The sequence below is a fragment of the Pterocles gutturalis genome, unplaced genomic scaffold, assembly GCF_000699245.1.
Source record: "Pterocles gutturalis isolate BGI_N339 unplaced genomic scaffold, ASM69924v1 scaffold45462, whole genome shotgun sequence".
In the NCBI taxonomy this organism is placed as follows: domain Eukaryota; kingdom Metazoa; phylum Chordata; class Aves; order Pterocliformes; family Pteroclidae; genus Pterocles; species Pterocles gutturalis.
This window is the reverse complement of record NW_010111859.1, coordinates 629-8,652: the sequence shown is the minus strand read 5'-3', so window position 1 is coordinate 8,652 and position 8,024 is coordinate 629. Positions and strand designations below refer to the sequence as shown.

Below are 8,024 nucleotides of genomic sequence, written 5' to 3'. Positions count from 1 at the left end.
CTGCTTGTCCTTGAATTTCCAGGTGCCTGTAGCAGGCGCTCGCCGAGCTGGAGACAGCTTGCCATGGCAATAATAAACTGTTGTGCCTCCACTGCTTTCCACCCAAGAACATGGATTTGTCCCAGTTACCCACTGGCAGTCACCAAAGCAGGAGCTGTCACACGCCACTCTCCGAGCTGCCGACGCTGGCTGCCCGTCGGCTCTCCTGCGCTGCTCTGTGCTTGCCAGCGCTGTGCTGGGGCGTCTGTGCACCAGACTGGGAAACTGCCTGCTTTAAAAGAGAATAACAAAACATAAAAAGCCTCCCTCGGTGCCCCAGTCCAGCCCGCTGTGCAGTAACGTAAGGAGCAGCCCTGCCCATATGGAGGGTCAGCCCAGCTGCAGACAGAAGTGACCAGGAGCGGCTGCTGGCCAAGGGTGATGCTACTGGAAGAAAAACCTTCATAGCAACAGCCTGGGGGACCCGGGCTGCAGGCGTGGTAGATGTAGGTTCCCTGGGTTGCTGATGGTGAGAACTGGATTTCCCAAGAGTATGTCAGATCCTCATGGGCCAAATCTCCTGTCGCTATCCCCTGAATGAGGACAGGGTCTCCAGCAGGTGGGCTCCACGCTCTGGTACACCAATTCAGCGCCTACATTGAGACAGTCCATTAGAGCTTTAAAAATACGATTGTGCAACATTTTTAGAACATATAGTTCCTCTTGGGACTCTAGAGTATAGAGGCAAGGTAAGCTTGGTGATGCTCTGTCCAGGGTTAAATGACTTAAATGTAGTTCACGAGCCCTCCCGTTTCCCTTTTCTCTCCTGTTCTCTCTCCTTACTCCGCTCTGCTCTCCTCCTTTCTGGGGACACTGAGCTGGGGCAGCCGGGTACGTGTGCCAGCTTACGCCACTCTGTTTTCCCTCTGTGCTTGTTCCTGGCGACTGGAGACCCATCCTGTTGACGCGGGCTATCAGTTGTTCCTGCAGGAGCAGGAACACGTCAGGAAGTGGCTGCGTGGTGTCAGGAGATCTCGCCCGTGCCGCTCTGCCCTGAGCCACGTCTCCTGCCGTGCCAGCCGTGGCACCGGCGCCGTGCGAGGAGGGGTGTCCTGGGACTGCCCAGCACTGCTGCGCTCAGCTTGTCTTGCTGACCAGATGGTGTGACTGCCTCGAACAGAACAGACTCACCAAAGCCAAAATTGCCCAAAGTCAGGTGTCTGTCTGTATTTACCTCTGTAACTAATACAGTTTAATGGGAGTGAGCTGCAGAAAGTAATCTTTGCAAATAAATCCATGTTCTACAGGTTCATGGCTATTTTTTCTGTTTAAATTAATGAAACCCTCGAAACTTTTTCTCCTGAGGTTTATAACCTCCTCTCTCTCATCAGTGTTATTTATCTCATGATTAGACTGTTTGCTTTGCAGTATATAACTCACTGAAAGGCTGAGAACATTTTTTCCATAGCTACTCAAGTTTCAGTCCGACGCACTTCCTCACACGTTTCCATGTGCAAGAAGCGTCTGCATGATAGCTTGACGTTTCACCCAAAATTTTGTACTGCATGTACTGCAGTATTTAATTAAAAAACCAGCGAAGCTAAGAGGAGCACAGGCTTTATAGTAAAACAGTAATGTCAAAATCAATGTTACTTGATCTTCGTATACAGAAATATCATGTGAAAAAGTGAGACTTTACCCAAAATATTACAGATAGTACTTGGCGCCCGTGAAATTCCTAAAGAACAAAGGATTAAAACCATGGAAAGAGGGGCCAATGAGGGAAGATTTTTTTTTTTTTTAAGCTATGAATAAGGAGATAGAAGTGTACACAAAGGCTTGAAGAGTGTAAACAGTACAGAGGGAAAGGAATTCTTTCAGATTATCTAGGGGGGTATAACTTGGATATAATGGGAGAAAATTAAACAAAGGAAAACAAAGTTAGAGCATTAAAGAAATCTGTTACTGGGTCCCTTAGCCCAATTCTTAGTCTCCATGGAACAGAACCCAGTCAGTTGGGCAGTCAAAGCTTACATTTTAAAATGTGTATAATTTTTGTCTCTGCAGCTTTGCGTTTGCACGTTAGCAGCAGGCAGTCGGGGTAACTCCAGAAGTGCCAATGCAGAACTGCAGATGTAGAGGCGGCCAAACTGGCGTGGTTGTTAGCTCAGCGAGGCTGTACCAATAAAGCGGTTAGCGTGTCCGGCTCAAAACCAAACTGTAATTCTGACCCATAAAACTCAATGAAAATATACAGTAGAAAGGAATGCAGAACTGATAGAGGACAGGGCAGAATGACCTTAAAGTTTCTGTGGTTCTGCACAGTAAGACATTGAGAATTTACTCCATTGCAGGGACTTATGCCTTGAAGCTTTAAAAGGAACTATGAAGAAACTAAAAGCAAATTTTAATTAACTGATTATACAGTAACAAATCCTTGGATTATAAATGTATATGAATTTTTAAAGAATTTTTGGTTGTAAGTAGCTATTGAAAATCCTTACACAAGTAATTATTTTGCTGTATTAATTTCTCCTACAGGCAAATAAATAATTTCTTTTTCTGTCTTAGCAATTCTATATTTTATTTCAAACAAAAATTGTAGTAAATCTGCATTTTAATTCTATGTAAAGAAAGGACAGCATGCAGAAATTGCCACACTGTAGGGTGTGCTCAGCCACACAGTAGGCATTACAGATTGTACAGACATGGGGCTGTAAACAGCTTTCATGCAACATCATCTATCATGCTATGGTCGGTTACCTCACCATCATGTTATTTTATGCTTCCTGAGCCCTAAAACACCAAAGGTTGCCCACTGCTAGGGAGCTGCGTTGATGCCTGATCGCATGAAGTAATGAATGCTCAGCCAAGTGTATATTGTTTCTGCTTGTGCACCGTTGTAATTTGTTTATCTGTCTAAAGATTATGCAGTTGAAAATCCACAATTTTATGCTGCCTTTGTAAATTATCAAGTCGCTTTTGATGAATGTATCCCCACTTCCAATGCTAGTGGCATTATGATCTTGAAATATTGGAAAGTGCTCATGCATACAATGCAGAAGGTTATGTTTTTATATTTTTGGCAGACAACCGTGCTATAAAGTAAATCTGACCTTAAGCTTCCTTACTGCATTAAAGATAATTCAGTTGTAACTTTATAGTCCTAAATGCTACTGTTTATATAAAGTTATTGCCCAGTCAGACTTGACTGATTACAGCTGAGAAAGTCCTGACTGTTTCATACAAAATAAATTAGCATCGCCAACTAGTTTAAAGCACATCCGTGATTGTATTAGAGACTTGAGAGTGTGCAGATGCAGTTAATTAGCTTACGGGAATGGTTTAGCATAATAAGAAATTGTCTTGTATGGCAATGTGTTTGTATTTATTCCTGAAGCACTGTGCTAGAGAATCGAAACAGTCTGAAAAGCACATTTGTTGCAAATGGCAGAAAGATGAGTACAATTTTATTATTCATTAAGCTACAAATGCTAAAGAAGTCAGCGTATACGGATGAAGTTCAACGTGGAACAAAATGAAAGCAATTCATAACGGAGACTGGAAGAATGTCATCTTTCATTTGCTGCTGATTTTCTTAAAATCACTTCATGCTTTTTTTTCAGATGAAGAAATGTATCTCATAGAAATGGTTAAAGATTATAAACTGTAAATAGTTCATTAATATCTCTGAACATTTAAAATCACCTTTATGATGAAATCAAAAGCTCTTACAAGGCAATATGCGGATTGCATTGAATTCAAAGCACAACATACACCCCACCTAATTCAATAAAAATTGTGTGTTGTTCTTGAAAAAAGGACTGGCCAAATGTGCTAGCTGTGTGTCCCTGCAAAAGGCTGAACGCAGTCGTAACTGAGTCATTCCTTTCCTCTCTCCAAGTGTTACTCAGATTCCTTGAGGTCCCAGAAGCAAGGAGTGAATGCAGTGACTCCATGAGTCGTTTTACATGGACAGCTTGCACAAATTGCTGCAAGCAGTTCTGGACGTAAAAATTCATTCTACGTGGTCTCTCTCTGGAGAAGCCACGCAAAGATGTGTTCGTGTCCCTTCACTCAGAAACTGGTTTGAACTATTTGCATAACTTATTTCCGTGTTTCTTTCTGATTCTATAATGTGGAGAATACTTGAACTGACCGGTGTTTTGATGTGGTTTGTTGGTTTTTTTGTTTGTTTTTTTTTAACTAGTCAGAAAATGATGAGAAGATAGTGATATATGACCACATTGGGCCAAATGTCTGCATGGGAGATCACAAGGTAATTAAATTAAACATTTTAGTGTTGTGTCTTCTAAGTCTGTTTTATTGGGAAGAAGAATGTATGCTCTGGCTTCTGTTAATTTTATATTTAAGTCAACCATATCTCTGTCCTGTTTTTAATGTAAAGCCTCAAAAATGTTTTAAAGTTAATTCAACTGAAATCAGCCAGTATATTAGAGCAGATACTTGTATGAAATCAAATAAAGAGCAGGATGATGTGCACCAGCATGAAAGCCTGATACAGTGCAAAATGAAGAGCAGCAACTGCCTGTGCCCTCACAGCTATTCTTGTAAAACACAAGAGTTTTCACTGGGTTATCAAAACTGCTTACAAAACATCGTTTCCATTGATTTCATGCCTAGCTGCTTATTAGTAAAATAATGTACTGGCACTTCCATATTTAAGCAGCAAGTGAGAAAAAGGATATAGACTTACATAAGTACCAGCTGTTAAAGTGAAGAAAAAGGCAAGGATTCTGTTAACAGTCTTCTCTGCTGAAGATGCCAGATGGAAAGCTAAGTCAGAAATACAGCAGAACTGAGTATTTGCTGTCTTTTAACAAAACTGAATGAGGAGTAGGAGGTTATTTCTGAACACCTGTATAAAAACTATATCAAACTGTGTAAAATCTCAAGTAGAAACTTGCAAAAACCTTGTAAACTGTAGGACAGTAGTAATGTATCAGTCCTAGAGAGAGTGCTGAGGCTCTTGAATGATAATTCAGTGATGGGTAATGGGCAGGTACGTGTGCATGTATGCATGTATACAAGTAAATCCACATTCACAAATACGTACCTGTATTTACTTTCACGGTCAGGGTTCTTGTGGGACAGGCTATTGTTTTTCTAAGGCAGAATGGCTCAGAGTAAGGTACTTGGTCCAGAATCATCCAAATCAGATTTTTAAAATGCAGAAGTTTAGTAACTTCCCCAGTAGAATGAAAGGTTTGGTGAGTCAGAGCTGAGGGAGAGACAGTTCAGAAACAATCATTTTTGTTTCCTTTGTCACCGGTGTACTTAACGTGAGTCTTTTCAGCATGGCCCTTTCAGCAGAGCTAGTTCTGTGATAGAAGGGAGGTGTGTGTGGGACCCCCCCCCCAGAAACCAGGGGCAGATCTTCCCTTAGGTTTCAGTGGGAGCAGAGCTCTGTGAGAAGCTGATGCAGTTCTCTTGTGCATTTTGTAGTTAGATGAAACAAAGATATTATTGCATCATTTTGTTTCCAGTCATAGAGGAATTTTTGTTGTGTTTACTACTGACTGTAAAAAAAAGTTTATGTTTCAGATGTGTAACTTCTATTTTTCCCTAACTTGCTGCAGCCTGTGTTCCTGTCCTTTCGAATAGCTGCTGGGGCAGGTAAACCTATTGCAAATGTGCACAAGTGTTGTGTCGTGCAGTGATGTGGTGGTAAATATCATTTTTTTTCCTTTACGTTTATATTTTCTACATCATTTCCCCTGTGTTTATTTTTCTTTTTAAAAAAATGCCAATTCTGCAACAGGAAAAAGATGCCTACGAAATGAGAAGATTTTCCGTGAAACCACACTGTAGCAATGCGGGGAAGGAAGGTGCAGGATCCTGAAATACATAATCCTAACAGCTGTATCGATAAATCCAGTCCCGAGTGCCACATTTTTAGACTGCTGATCGTACACTATGCTTCAGCATCTGGACTATGTTCGAGAAAAGCCTCACATACCTCACTGTCTTGTATGTTCATGTGACATCAAGTAGAAATGTGGAATTATTTTTTATATATATGTCACGATTCTGTTGCCAAAACTCTAAATAGACAGCAGAGATGTTATGTATTTTAGATTTCACAGTTTCGACTTTTAATAAGTGTTTGTCGATGTGGAAAAGCTATTTCAGCCTATTATAAACTTTTAAAGGTGTCATGCCTAGCATTATATATCTTTACCACTTTGGGGTTTTGTACATTGGATTGTATAGATAAGAGATATTGATGGTTTTAAATGGTATTTTCTTTGTTGACCAAGGCTTATGGTTTGTGTTTTAGTTTTAGTATTTTGGTTTTCATTTTTATAATTTTTTTCTCATGTTATTTACTATACTGCCATGTTACATGGTTTTTGAATCACACAGCAGCTGCTTTGTATACATACATATATATGTGTGTGTATATATATGTATGTATGTGTATATATACACAGATATATAAATAATTTATAAACCTGACCAAAACTTACGCTAAATATACTTTCCAATATGAATGCTCGAGAGTGCCATATCAGCAGTTAGTATTGGAGTCTTAGCAGGTTTAGTTAAGTGTACATCAACAACCAACATTTATATAATAATATATAGCAGTGCCATCCTGGATACCGATATATAGCGTACTATATAGCACATATATTAGCAGTTTCACTTCGTTACTCCTATAATCCCTTCTTTCTATGTAATATTAAGGATTGAATGTGAAGTTCTTAGCTAGGTTTGGGTGTAACTTTCCAGAATTTTGTAAACCGTTTTTGTCCGTCTTTTGTTACTGTTTTATGGTGCCAAGTATTCTATATGGAAACAATAACAACATGGGAGAAGAAAATAATAGTCTGCTTCAGGTAGCAACTGTATTGGACACAGGCTGTATTTATACAGTGTTAAAGAAAAAAATGACTGTAAATTTTCCTGGTTAGTAGCTCAGTGCAGCCTACAATATAATCTTGTTACGAACATTTTTCTCCCACCACTAAATACAACATTAAAAGGTGATTAGGGAGTCTGTTGATGAAACACAAATGTATGTTTTATTGATTTAATTTAGAACACTACAGAGTTCATGGACTGCGTGATGGCATTAGATTGATGCTTGATTTTGGTATAAATCACTACCGTTGAAAATGATTTTATGTCCGCTTGCAGAACGTTTTCGCAACAGTACAGTCTGGGGTTATATTGAGGACTGTTGCCCAAGGGGTGTCCGCAGCTCTGTATTGTTACTGTGCCATGTCGCATTATAACCACACAGTAATTCTATTTAAGCAAACTCAACTCATGTTAACTTTGAAGGCCTTTAGAAATGAGTACTCTGGTTCTCAAGCAATAAAACTGATCATGGTGAATACGGCTGTGTCTGTCCCTTTAATTTGGGCACTGGGGATTACAGGGAAATTATTAAATTGTCACATTTCTTACTAATGAGTTACCTGTTAACCTCCTGCCAGTTCACAGGGCTGTATTTTGCATGAACACCTGTGTAACAGCATGTGGTTCTGGTGTTAATCAGAACACAACAGGAACCGAGGAAAAGGCCGTTAGGAGTTTGTGTTAAGACTGAGAGTGCTAATGTACGGAGAGTAATACAACTTTATGAGCTATTCACGAGAAGCCAGTCCCCAGCAGGTCAATAAATATGCCACCATAAACTCCTTCGTGATTATCTCTGGTTTTAGAAAAAATCTACTGCCCTTTCAAACCCGGGCTGGAGCCTCAGCTGTAGATAAACAACCTCACCGGAGCCGTGAACTGCGGGACCGTAAATAGCCCCAATCCCTCTGGAGGCGTTAGTTACACAGGTGACCTGTCAAGGTAATTTGTTGAAAGAGCTTCAAATTTAACCCACAGAAATTCACAAAATGCAGCTTTAGCATTTAAACAAAAACCCAGAGGCGTTATCTGCAGAAGGTGCGAGGCCCGCAGGGCTGCTGGGATGCTCCCGATGGCGTTCCCATCCATCTGCGGAGCGCCGGAGAGGTCAGCGGGTGAGGAGGGCGCTGCCGCCGGGCAGGGCCGGGTTTTGTCCC

General features: G+C 40.6%; 1 long non-coding RNA gene across 1 annotated transcript; it reads left to right on the top strand.

Annotated features, from left to right (window-relative positions):
- Positions 1 to 5,593: 5,593 nt before the first annotated feature.
- LOC104462058 lies at positions 5,594 to 7,343 on the top strand. The gene is made up of 2 exons (XR_727555.1): positions 5,594 to 5,667; positions 5,762 to 7,343. It is a non-coding gene; the product is annotated as an uncharacterized LOC104462058 (long non-coding RNA).
- The last annotated feature ends 681 nt before the right edge of the window (positions 7,344 to 8,024 follow it).